The sequence below is a fragment of the Chinchilla lanigera genome, unplaced genomic scaffold (assembly GCF_000276665.1).
Source record: "Chinchilla lanigera isolate Chin_1 unplaced genomic scaffold, ChiLan1.0 scaffold00049, whole genome shotgun sequence".
In the NCBI taxonomy this organism is placed as follows: Eukaryota; Metazoa; Chordata; class Mammalia; order Rodentia; family Chinchillidae; genus Chinchilla; species Chinchilla lanigera.
Window position 1 is genome coordinate 12912350 of NW_004955450.1, and position 13880 is coordinate 12926229.

At 47.9% G+C, this 13880-nt stretch overlaps 1 pseudogene; it reads right to left on the minus strand.

The window, feature by feature from the left end:
• Window positions 1–8607: 8607 nt before the first annotated feature.
• LOC102011265 lies at window positions 8608–12349 on the minus strand (annotated as a pseudogene).
• Window positions 12350–13880: the final 1531 nt, after the last annotated feature.

The following is a 13880-nucleotide window of genomic DNA, read 5'->3' on the forward strand; positions in this document are numbered from 1 at the left end:
TTTGTTCCTCAGAGTCAGGTTCAGAGTGCTCAGCAATCCAGGCACTCGGCCCCTACAGCCAAGAGGAAAGAAAGCCTGGCTACTGCTCCAACTGGCAGCAGACCTGGGCATCATCCGCATGGCACTGGTTTCAGGTGCATGCAAAATGCAGGAGTTCTGAGGTTAAAAAGGCTTCCACCCAGATTTCAGAAGAAGGCCTAGGAGGTCAGGCAGTGTGTAACTCAGGGGGCAGTGTGTGAAGCTGTTAGGGAAGCTGTAGGGAGCTGTTGGTTTTCTTGCAGGAGCTTGTCATACTGGCTTTCGTGATGAACTTGGCTGTTCTCATCGTTGAAGGAACTCGGGACCTTGTAGTCGCTGAGAATGGCTACGGTTCATTTTGGGGGAGCTCTCGTCCTTACTTTGAGCATCAGTCCTGGCTTTGGAGGGGAGGATGGTGCACTGCCAGTGTCCTGGAGGAGCTTGCCGTGTTGGCTTCCCTGATGGGAACTCAGCTGTTATCATTAGAGGAGCTCAGGGCCTCACTGTTGCTGAGGATGGTTATGGTACTTTTTGGGGGAGCTCTGGTTCTTACATTGAGTGTCGCTTCCTGGCTCCAGTGAAGATCCTGCAGCCTGCTGGCACAATCCTTCATCCCGCTGGCACAGACTTTGTAGATTCCACCACTGCCCTTTGGGCCTTCCCAGTGCTGATCCATGAAACAGGACTGCATGAGGCATAGCCACTGGCTCTTGGCCTCCAGTTGGACTTGTGCGGGGCATTGTTATGTGCTCTTGGTCTTCTGCTGAACTCATGCAGGACATTACCATGGGATCCAGGCCCTCAGGTGGATTCTTTGGGGTCTTTATTGTGTGGACAGATTTTCTGTGCTCTTTTTGTATATGACTCTTTGGGTGACTATTATAAAATAATCTTATAAATAAGCATCTTGTATTGTATTGTTTCCCCTTGCAAAACCCCAAACTATAATATTTTCCTTCCTAGCACAATAGCTGGCTGAGATCGTGTAATCCTTTGCTGGTACACTTTGCTCATCCCCCCGCCCAGGAATGACACCTTGTTAAGGGAGGGCCCTTGCTCACTCATTCATTGCCCTGTCTCCCATGCCTAACACTATGTGGCATATACTAAACACTCCACAAATGCAGTACTGCCTACACTGTGTGCTGAGTGGAGATAGAATGACATGGAGCAAGCAGATATGAACAGAGGGCCTAGGACCAGGCCTGGAGTCAGGCCAACATTTAGAAGTTGAGTAAAGGAGGAGAAGGGGACACAGCAGCCATGGAGGCAGGAGAAGACCAGGTGAGTGTGGCAGCATGAAGCCAAGACAGGAACTTTAAACACTCTAAGTCGAGCTGGGAAGTCAGGACGGTGAGAGCAGGACGCGGTGGGCACTGCCAGATGGACAGTGGTGGCGCTGACAAGAGAAGTTCCGGGAGAGTGGGGTTGACAGGAGCCAGACCGGCCTGTGTCCAAAATGTGACTGGGAGGTGAGGAAGTGCAGACAAAAGTCTTGACGAAGGAGCATGAGAAAGACAGGGCTGTCAGTGGAAGAGAACGCAGAATCTAAGGTTTATTCTGGTTTAAAAAAGTATATCTGGAATATCCAGACTAGAGGAGATACCTCAGGGAACAGAATGGGAAGCAGAAATAATGGCGGAAGCAAAGTCTTTGGAAAGCAAGAGAGGGTCCAGAATACATGCGAGAAGCAGCTGTTATCGAAAGCCACCTGCCTGTCCTGCCAGGGGCAACCTCTCCCCACCCTGAGCCAGGCCACACTTGCAGCTCGTGGGTGCTGGCGAATGACATCTGGCACGACTGCCCAGTTCCTTAGCCTGGCCCGGTCTGGAGCAAGCCTGGAACGTGCTTCTAAAGGCAGTCCCAGAGGACTGAGGAAGCACTTACCCAAAAGACCTTGGCAAACTTCTTTATCCAGCATTTTACTGACCCAGATTGGTTTGCAGTCCCAACACTAAACCAACCCCTGCCACGCCAGTGGTGTTAGTTTTAGAATCATTGGGCCCATTGCTTAGTTGAGTCTGAGGTCAGCGCCTGCAGAGGCAGATGCTTCTCAGTGAACCAATAGAAAGACCAGAAGGACCTGGCTTCGAAAATAAGCTCTGTGTGACATTGGGGGAAATGTTTAATTTCCTGGAAGCTTGGTTTTGTCTTTTCTACAATACTGTGTGTGAAGGTGGAAAGTGTTAAAGATGATCTCCCTTAGTCATAGCAAGATTCCTAGTGATGAGGCTAGGCAGCCCTTTGTTGCCAAATATGATTTACACCCTCCCTCTTTTGCTTATATAGATGAACAAAATTTTGTACAGTGGCTTTATGCACATCTTCGGTTCTACTCCGAAGTCTGTACAAAGGGCAATCTACTGAGAACACGTCTGGGTGACTGCACTAAAGGACATAAACACAAGGAATCACATCTTTCCATTCCAATGGGCATGCACTTCAGACTCCATCTGCCATGCTTGGGGCAGGGGAACAACAAAGGGACCGGCACTGCCACGCGGAGGCCTGCATCGGTTTGTGAACAAGATCTTGGTCCTATAGAGCTTTAAGTGACTGACACTACTATGTATCCTTACACAGGAAGTGCACATTTTACTTGGCAAAAAAGAGTAGCATTGCTTTTGCAGGTTGGTAACAGTTCCTGGTTTACAAAGAGCCAGCGTTTCCTACCTCTTTCTGTGAGGAGATGGTGCCTCCTGGGTCAGAACCATCCATGCGGTGCTCAGAAGCTTGATCTTCCCCTCCAGGCCACCCAGGCCAGAGCTGCTGTATCTTCCCCAACATGCGATCAGCCTTGACCTCTATTGTCACCATCATCATCTTTCTTGATTTTACTTTTTTGTTGTTGTTGTTGTTGTTGTTTTTTTTTGTTTTTTTTCTGGTACCCGGAATAGAACTCATGACCTTGTGCTTGCCAGGCAGGCGCTGTGCCGTTGATCTAAATCCCCAGCCCCTCTTAATTTTACTTTATCATTCAGGTTTACACAACAATTACTAAGCACTGTACAGAACTTCTATATGCCCTTCATTCAGACTTTCCCAGTGCTAGTACTTTGCCATGTTTTTATCATTATCCTTATCTCCCCATAAGCTACCTTTTGAAAAATGAGCTTAAATTAAACCATGAGGGGATTCAGTTTTGTAACATTCTGCTTTCACCTGAAGCAAGATTCTTCCATGTCTACACATCACCTGGAAATGTTGGCATTGAAATCTAAGACCCATGTGGGGTCTCCTGGCCCCAGCCCCCTGGTCGTGTTCTCCAGAATCCCCTTCCTACGGCTCTTCACCCACAAGGGCCCATTCACTGCCTCACCCAAAGATCTGCTGAGGGACCCTGAGCAGACCTGGCATGACTGAACTTCTCATCTTGAACATAAAATGAAAACACGAGCTCACACACGCCTTGGAGCTTGTAGAGTGCTTGAAAGAAATGGTTAACGATGTAAAAAGGAAACACGCAGAGCCCACAGCTCAGAGTGGAGGCGATTTAGGAGGAGTTGGGGCTGAAAGTTTGGAGCTGCGGCTAAAGCCGTGACCCCTCAGTGTTCGGCTGGGCCGCAGGGGTCCGGTTCTCCCCAGACTTTCATCTCTAGTGAGCAAATGTGCATGTGGGTCCGTGGGCTCGCTCATGCTCCTGCGCCGCTCTGGCACACCAGTCTACTGCCCATCCCCCCAATGCAGCCCCTCCCCCCCAGCAACCTCCTGGAAAAGCCCAACTCCCCTTTCTGGCCACCTTTCCCCTCTTGTGCCTCAGACTGTCTCCAGTCCCGTCGCACAAACATCTGGTCGCAATTGCCACTTTGCCTTAGGAGAGAATAAATTCCTCGAGGCAGGGACAGTGCCATTCTGTCTTGCACTTGCAGCCTGGTACGTGATACGTAGCAGCCACTCAGTGAATAGTCAGCGCAGTTGGTCGCTGTTATGGACAGAGCGTCCTCTCTTTTCATCTTTAAAACAGTTCTATGATGTGGGCAGCCTGAAGCAAACCGAAGCTGTTGGGGCCCCGAGGCATGTGCAGGAAACTGGCAGTAATGTATGAGTAGTTGGAACTGATAGTGATGATGATGACGTTGATAACTAACACTGCGTATTCACTCTTAGGGCACCATGCTGAGGATTCTCTGTGCGTGACTGACTTGTTTCGTACAGCAATCCTACGCCTAAGAGGGGGAACGATAGAAAACGGAGGCTCAGAGCCAAGGCTAGCCTTCCCGGGGGTGTCTCCAGGTGCACAATAGTGGAGAAGTGCTTGGATTTTAGCATCCACGTGTGTCTCTTCTGTGTATGAGCCTCTGGGAGTTGCCTTCTTCCTCTGTGCCTCCATTTCTTTCCTCATTTTGAAATAGAGAGGGCACATCGTCTACAGTGGGGGTGTTTGTGAGGATCGGATGAATTAATCTGTGAGGTGCTGGCCTATGCCCAGCCTCAACACCTACTGCAGACACCGGGCCTGGGCTGAGGGACAGAGAAAGAGCTCAGGATCAGTGGGCCTTGGCTTTTCAGGCTGACTTCCCCCTAGGTGGACTCTGCTCTGGCCCTGACCCTTTCCCAGTGTTGAGCACACCCCGAGGCTCAGGTCAGATCCCCGCCTGCTGGGAGTGTGTGGGGCCTCTCAGTGCCCTGGAGACATCACCTGTGTGGGGACTGTAGGTCTCAGTTATGCGAGGAGAGCATGTTCCTACAGGAGAGTGCTGTGGGGCAAGGAGTGCACCCCAAGCCGCCTGCATCAGGACCTCACGCTGCTGGGAGCCAGGGAGGACGAAGAACACTACACAGAATAGGGTTTGTGCCGGAGGGACACTTGGAGCTCCTGATGAGCAGATTCTCAGGACCATACTACCCTTAAGGGTATCTTGGGCTGTGTCCCGCTCAAAAGGGGAGGAGCTTCAGTGGGGGAGCCATGCAAGGGGCCAAAGCTTCTGCCCTTGGAGTGGGGAAGTTCTCTGAGAAAAAGAAGGATGGTGCCGGGGTGGTTCTTAGAGATCAGAACAGAACCAGCCTGGACTTTGGAGGACCAGGCTTATACTTTATTCCACGCTTCTCCACCAGTTGGGAAACCTGTACTGAGGTCTCTTCAGATCCCCTTGGGGCTGAAGGCCTTCCTTGGTGGGCACATTGGGGGGATGGGCTGCGGCTTCCCCAGGAGGCAGGGCAAGGGAGGCCAAGCTGCAGCTGGCGGTGCAGCTTGTACCCAGAGCTCTGTGGCAGCAAAGAAAGGCAAGGGGCAAGGGAGGCAGGGGCCCTGGCAAGGGAGTGGTCAGTGCAGGAGGACAGAAAGTGAAAGGGGAGGGGCTGACTGTCAGAATGAGGCCACAGGACTGCATTTCCTTGCAAATGTCAAACAGTGTAATTGACAGAAGGGGTGAGTGCAGGAAGGATAGGACAGTATGGTGTTGATTAGTGCATTCTTAGCTCAAGGCTTTGTTCTAAGTGCTTTATGTCTGTTAAGGTATTTCATCCTCAGGGTAACCTGTTACTCTGTAACAATACACTGAGTAACAGAGAGATCTAACATTGTCCAAGGTCAACAAATACTGAGGACTTGAACCCAGGAAGTCTAGCTTTAGAGGTCAAATTCTTATCACTAGTTCTTTTCTGTAGAAGACCCCAACATGGGGGGTGGGGAGGTGTTTCTGGCAGAGGCAAGTGGCTATGGGGACTTGAGGAGCAGTGGAGTGGTAAAGGGGAAAAATATTAAAAACAAACTCCAAACTTCTCACAATTCTTTTCCAGAGATAGCGTGAAGTTGTAAGGCCTGCACAAACCAAGTCTTGCAAAGAATACCCCAGTGCAGTTTACCCCAAGGCATAAGTGCTATAACGACACCAGGATTCAAATACAGCTGCCAGTGTTCCAGAAACTTTCCCCAGAGGTGGATATTGTGGTACCTGGCACTGTTTCAAAATAAAACAACTCTGTACATACTTACAAAGGGAACAGGTAAAAACAATTTGTGGAATAACTAACTGGAGACAAAAGCAAAGTTTAACTTCACGAGCTGTGAATGGAACATCTGATGTGGTTTGTTTCTGTATCGATCATGTGACAGGAAACCCCAACAGCTTAATCAGTTCTGTTCTTTGTGTTTCCATGCTCTGGAACAGGGTCATGGTCGCAGTGTCATTTTTGTTCCAGAGAACAGAAATCCAGAAGAGAAAGGGCGAGTCTGCAGCTGTGCCAGGGCTTTGCTCTCCTGCTATGGGGTGCTACAGGTTTCCCCCTCTCCTATAGAAGAGAGAAAGTTTGTGGCCTGGCCCGTAGCTTATTAAGCCCTGATTCTGCTGCCTTCCAGAAACTTGTAATCTCATGGAAGGGAGAGGCATCTCCACAGGGCCCAAAGACGCGAAAGACGTCCACAGAGGCAGGCCGATGTACAAATGAAGGCTGATTGGAGCTGATGTTCGAGTCCCGTTATGCACAGCCAGTCCTGTTGCCTTGCCGTCTACTCTGTCCCTCCTGGCTCCCTGGGACCCACCCTGAGGGAGTGTGACTCATTGACAGGGTGCTCCCCTTTGACACACTTTAAGGGAAGATGCTGCAGGTAGAAAATGGGATTTTCATAAATGGTATCCAGTGCTTTTTTTTTTTTTTTTTTTTTGGTTTTTCTCCGGTACCAGGAACCGAACTCACGACCTTGCGCTTGCCAGACAGGCGCTTTGCCACTGAGCTAAATCCCCAGCCCCTGGGATTTTCATAAATGCATAGGTCTGGGCTGGCTTGGCACACAGAGAGGCCTGGAATGTGGAGTTTTCTGGGGTAACCACATTCCTGGGAGGCCAGGTGCAGGGTCAAGTCTGAGGGTGCAAGAAAAGAGCTTGCATCTTCTAGGAAGGTGGGCTTACAGTGGGTGGAGGGTCATGTTCCCTTTCTGGCCACATTCACTCCTAACCCAGGCGCTGGACGGGTACCTGAAGAGTGGGGGTGTGGGGCCCGCTTACCTATCTCCACCCCCACCCTCCACGACCTATTCTCAGAAGCTTTCGTGGGAACCGAACATTTGGAAAGTGGATTCTGTTCACATAACGTCTCCATGATGTTTTCTTTTTTTGTTGTTGTGGGTTTTTTTTTTTTTTTCTGGTACCAGGAATCGAACTCATGACCTTGCGCTTGCCAGGCAGGTGCTGTGCCGCTGAGCTAAATCCCCAGCCCCTCCTTGATGCTTTGTAACGTGCTTTATCGTGTGGTATTTAGTCCTCAGTCATCTGCGTTTGCACAAACTTTAGCTTTTACTAACTTGGTGTATCTTTGTTCTCTCCTCTCTAAGCCAATTTTCATGCATTCCTCAAATTGCATATATATAATCTCAAATGTAAAGGGCAACAGTTTTGTTTACAGAGACACTCCAGTGTTTCCTGACTGTAACTAGCTTTGTTTTTATGACTTCCCTGCCATTTGTAGGGAGGCAGAGTGACATCAGGCCACCTGGGTTCTCCTTCATCTCATCCACTTACAACCTGTGCGACCTCAGGTAATTTACGTAATTAAGGTCTACCCACTGCAGTGTTCTCCCTTGCGGAGTGGGCCTAATTGTATCTTATTCAGAGTTGTACTAAGAGTCAGAGATAAAATATGCAAAATCCTGGCACAGTGTCTGGCTCACAGAAAGCAACCAGTAATGGACGACTCCTCCTATTTCCAAAAAGAGGCCATTTCTATACTTTTCGATACTCTGGAAAACAAGCTACACTTATTTTTTTTTTCTTTCTATTTTTAAAGTGGAAAAGTTTTATTAACATTCAAACACCCCTCATACAAGGCCATATAAAAATTCTTTGTAGTTTGAGTATACATTTCTTTAATTTCCACATAATTACAATGGTGTATAATATAATTTACCTTTTCATAACACATCATTTCAATACATTAGTTCTGTTAAGCATTTAGTTTCTAACACTTGGACAGTTTCTCTGTACATAGGTTAGCTGGGCTAATTAGCATAAGATGCTCTTTATTAAGAGGTATGTGATCTGAGTAGTAACAGTTGCTGAAGTCTGTTTTTTTTGTTTTTTTTTTTGTTTTTGTTTTTTTGTTTTTTTGTCTTTTCTTCCAGTACCAGGAATCGAACTCACGATCTTGTGCTTGCCGGGCAGGTGCTTTGCTGCTGAGCTAAATCCCCAGCCCCAAGTTTGGCATTTTTATGCAGCATTTTCTTTTTGCTTTGATCCCAACACAAAACTGAAGGATACTGAAATCTCAAAAGTCCAAAGACATTAACTGTTGAACCATAGTTATACATAACACTGTAGTGTTAAAACCCTTTTGACATCTGTACTAGTTACAGACCTTTCATATCAGGACAAGACTGCTTGGGAATAGAAATGAAAAAGATAGCTTTGAGTTTTCTGTGTGGTGCTGATAGGAGGGGAGAAGTGGTAAAACACCTTATTGCTTCTTACTAATGAAAGCAACTTGGAGAAATACCAGAAGGTACTCCAACTCATTCTTTAGCGCGGTGTGAGTGTTGGCTTTAGCTTACACTAGATGGCCATGGCGCTGATTTCGTGTCCAAAACAGAAAACATTTTCATGCTGTGATCTAAGTCTTCATCGCAAGCTATCTAGAGATTTAAAACAATGTTTTGGCTATGTTTTACCCTTGTTGCCTGACTTACAGCACCAGTCTGTTATTACTTATTAGTAAAATGAAGTATAGTCCTGCAGATAAGCACCAGAGAAGAGCCTGTTTTGGTAATCTGATTAAACTAGAACACTAAAAAGTAAGTTATTTCTACAGAAATCTCTAAAAGGAGCAAAAAATCAAACTACAGACCTAAATAAATGTTTCACAGGGAAATCAACCCGTCACCTAATGGGTCACACGGTATTTGCTATGTCGCAGTCCCGCTCACCATAGCTACAACTGGACCACAACACTGTGTTCATTCACTTCATTCTCTGCCTCACTGCTGTCAGTATCTTCGTGGTCATCGTCCTCGAAGTCTGAAGATTCTGTCATGTTCTGAGGCGAGCGGGACTCTGACAGAGCCCCAAACGACTGGGTACTGCAGAGGCTAAAGGTCTAAGCAAAGAGGTGTGTTCTGACACTTCATTTTCTTCTTGACTACTGTCTGTGTCAGAGTCAGAATCACCTTGAGAAGGAACAACGTTTTGCTTGCAGACCCGACAGGTTTCTTGGTTTTAGCTAGCCCCGGGGTCTACACATTTGCAGTGATAAGCATGGGAACAGGGAAGGATTCCGAGTTTGTGTCCATCTTCATATTCATCCAAACAAATGCACATACGTCGTACTCACCTCCTCTCTTGAATTTACATACAGGGAGTTTCTTAAGTTGATCTTTACCAAGTCTATTTCTTCTAGCTCTATGTCTGTCCTGGACAAATTTTTGGTCATAAAAATGACTATTAGGATGAGACAGATGCCCACAATAATGAGGAAGAGAATTAGATAGTATTCTAGAGGGAGACTAAATTCTGGAACTAAGATAATGTGGCCCCCTTTGTCATATGTCAGTTCATCTTTCAGGGAATAACTGATGATTCACCAATAAAGACATGGAATGCCAGTGTTCTTTAACATATCAATGTCACTGGACCCCATGCTAATGAGGTCTTCAGAATCAACATTGTGAACAATGGCTGCTTTGTATCCCACTCTCTGTGCATTTAAAACCTTTATATCAAAATTATAATCGAGTCTTCGAATTAACACGATGAAAGCGCCAGATGAGTTGTCTTTTACTGGTGGAGACATTATGGGTTTACAAGCATTCTCTGGTTTTGAATTAATCAAAAAACCCTTTCAACCTTCAGCTGGAGGTCTATAACCCAATTTTGCTGGAAGATTATCAAATGTCTGAGATGCGTTTTCAAAATTATACGCTAAAATGTCTGCTCCTACAGGTAGTAAGTTTAAGAATGCAAAGAGCTGGACAGTCAGGATGGTATAAACTTCTGGAGCTGCAAGCATAAGCATTGCTATGGAGAGCAGCGTCTCGTTGGCAAGTCACCTGGAGGGCCAGCCCCCGGGACACAGGCTCGCCGGCCTCGTTGCTGCTGGAGAAGACCCTAGCCTAGTTCATAACTGAATATCCGCACGGGCCCCCACAGCCAAAGTCTACAAACTACACTTATAATCCCAGGAATTTATAATTGATACCATGAGAATTGGCTCAAAACGTCTCAGCTTTCAGGTATTCTTATTTGGGAGAAAGTTTAATGTCTCGTGGAATGTTTGGGTGTACAATCAAACTAAGCTCACTTTTCATTTTTAAAATGAATCCAGTTTCTTGTCGGTCTTGCTGCATTAATCTAATTCCTTTCTTTTTTCTCATTGAAAACTACTTAATTTGTATTTGTGGGTAAAAAAATCAAAGTACATAGAGAGATGGCTGAGCCCAGCGTCTAGCCATTGGGACTCTCTCAATAAGACAAAAGGACAGATATGGCAATGGGAGAGTTAAGCACTTTAAGCCACCATCAGTGCTTTCTACAGTGAATTCCTTTAGCCAAGGAGAGGAACACTTGTCCCTCTACAGGGGGCCATTGTGCACGCATTTCAGAGGTCCCAGTGACATGACCACATGCAAAGGTGGCTTCTCCCCATTTCCTTCTTGTCCTTTATTTCCTTTGGTGCAAATAGAAAGATGGTCCCTCAAAGCATGAGTACACTGAGCCCATTCTCTACCATTCCCAAATATACTGCACTCTGGAGAGAGCGTCTGTGCTACTCACGTAGGTGACAGCCTTGTGCCTTCATCCACTGAAAAGCCACACATCCTGGAGGAATGCGGCAGGTGCTCAGACAGCAGTCAGGACGGTGAAGAATGCGCAGAATGGTCCAACTGTGTTTTGATGCCACAAGGCCCCGAACTGTTGATCAGACATCTCATGGTCTTCTTTCACTACAGTCAGGTTTTCTACATTTGAACTGGCATCTGGGTTAACACGCCATGGAGTGTGTGGGGTGGGGTGCTCAAAATTTCCCTTTATTTCTGACCAATTTTCTACAAATATCCACTCAGGGGTGGTGCCCTTATGGACCGCTAAAGCTTGAACCCACTCCTAGAAATTTTAATTCTTATTTCTGACTCCAAGAACATGGGGCCACCAGTGTCCCATTGCTTCCCACAAAATCCTTTTACTTGCTAATCCCAACGCCCAGCATCACTTGTCCTTTGCCCACTCACAGAAAGCATGGATCTAAGCTACCTCTTTTTGTTCTTTCCAGAAAATCCTATTCCTTGGCTTCCAACTCTAAAAGTCCAGAGAAAACTTCTGACATTGTTACAATCATAGTGCATCCTCCAGTGACACAGAGAGGCCTCCAGGTGATAGAAGAATTGGGGCAGCAATCTCAGCAGCGACCTGCACCAAACACCAAACACCAAATACGGTCATCTTTGATTGCCTTGTTAGCTCTCGGGTATCTGTGAGCTCCGCACAAAGCTGGGGAAATGTCCCTGGTTGCAGATCACCCAGGTCATCATAGCTCTTCAGCAGGGCAGGATACTGTTCTAGCTTTAAGTGGCTTGCACTGGCAGTGTGGCCAAGCAGGTCCTTCAAGGCAGACGTGGAGACGTCATTCTCACAGAAGCTGAAGGTGGTGAGCTTGGCGTAGCATCTGAGAGCGGCCAGAATGGTGCTGATCTGGGGCTCTTCTCTTCCACCTGTCTCCAAGTCAGCGGGGTCAGGGTGCTGCGGCAAGTCTTCTGCAGAAGTTGCAGGGTCTTGGGACTAAGTTTGTCTGACTCCATTCTGATCCAGGCCTCTTACCTGCCTGACACTCAAGTCTGGGGACAGAAGTTTCCAGGCTGAATAGTACTTGGCATTCAGTTGATATTCCTTGATGAATAAATGCATCATCAGATTATTTGCAGTGAACTGTTTAAGGAGATGCCTGGTGGTAGAGCTTCCCAGTCAGTTCTTAGACAGTCTTCAAGGGGGTCTTCAGGCATCTGAGCACCTGGTTCTGGTGGCATTTGAGGAAGTAGGCACAGTCCACATAAAGGTCCTGGAGGTAGTTCAGCTCCTGGAAATGATGAATGAACTCGGCTACAATACTCTGTGTTTCTGCTTGAGGTACTATAGTACTTACTAGAAAATGGGAAAATGGTAAGTCTTTGGAGATTTCTCACTTGGTCCAGGTAAGGAGCAAAAGAAGCCAGGTCTGTCACACTACAAGAGAGACACACTTCCACCTCCCGAACACAGTTCAGCTCTAGCAGCATCTTCAGGATGTCCACGAAGTTGTAGAAGGGGATCACATACATCTCCATCTTGCTACAGCACATTTCACAGAAGATCAGAGTGGGTAGGTTGTACAGAGCAGTGCGGGCTATGGTCTCACTCCTCACCAGGCTCTGCATGGTGAGCTAGCTGATACAGAGACAGTGGGCTCTGGATACTCATCCTGATGGATTTGCAAGAAGAAGGATCCAGATGTGCACACAGGCAGCAAGGCTCTGGGAATCCCAATAGGACCAGCAGGTGACTGGAAGCTTCAGGACTGAACCTAGAGTCTAATTTCTAAGTCCTGTCTTGCTAATACATGCCTAGTATCTAGAGTAGTACTTGCCCCTCAATAGACATTTCCTGATGAATAAACATCTCGTCAGATTATTTGCAGTAAATTGTTTAAGGGGACAAAGAACCCGTCTGTACTTGTGTATCCATATATCTCTTCTTTCTTAAAATTTAAATTTCTTTATATTCAGTTCCAAGAGCAGCACTTACTTGGGTTTTTAAAGAGGGCCAAAGAGCTTCCCCAAGTTCTAGCTCCCAGGTCCCTCAGACTCTTTTCACTCCTCTTTCAGCCACTGCAGTCGAGGCACGCAGCAGGTGGTGCTGTTGGCTCCTGCTCTTTAGAAGGCAGTCATAGCAGCCTGGAGGTCAGAGCCCCCAGCCCAGGCTCCCAGCCACAGCGTGGAGAGCTCTCCAGAGACATGGCATCCAGTGATGGGAACCTGGAGTGCTTGCCCTTCGGCTCCTGCACAACGTCTGGGCAGGGTACCCCCAGCTTCACCATGAGCATCCTAGTCCCTTGCCATAGAGCCCAGTCCACTTGCAGAAGGCCAGCCCTCGACTCCGCGGCAGCCAGCAGTGCTGGAAGTTTCTGAAAGTTGGGCCTGGCCATGTCGCATCCCATAAAGCCCCGTTGAAATAAACAGGAAGTAAATCTGGTGCTGCAGCTCATCACTGATACCCTCTTGCCAAGCCCAGGCGCCATCAAGCCCTCCTTCATGGCTCCTATGTGTCCATCTGTCATGTCCTCCGCTAGCCCTGGAGGCTCCCCTTGGCCCAGAATGATCCATTCCCACTCAGGAGCCCCAGGGGCCACGGGAGGTGTAGGGGAGCAAGCAGACATTGCAGGCCACCGGGAGGTGGGGGGGAGGTCTTCCTCACCAGAGGATCACCTCAACCGCTGCAACTCCTCAGTCAACTGCAGAGCCCCAAATCACGCTTGGGAACTCTGCAGAGGATGCCAAGGATCAGGGTTTGGCTCAGGCCCTCCTCCACCTGGGGCCTCAGCATCTCTTCTAGCGGGGCACACCATACCTGCGGGGCTGGCAGCAGCCTGCATGTTATCAGGAACATCCATGATAAAGGTAAATAGACAAGGTGAGAGGCGCTGAGGGTGGCGGCGGCAGCCAGGTCCACAGCAGTGGGGAAAGTAGCTGAACAGACTGGGCGTTGAGGGCCGGCGGGCACAGGGCTGTCTACTGGTTGGAATCTGGGTTTCTGGGGTGTCTGCTGAACACTCGGCTCTGCCTTCCAAAGGCCTCTGAGCCGCTGCTCCAGTCGCTGCCATCTCCTACTCAGTCTCCCAAGGCCCACATTATAATCTAGTTTTTAACTGACGTCTAAAAACATACAATTATATATACGTATAGGGTAATG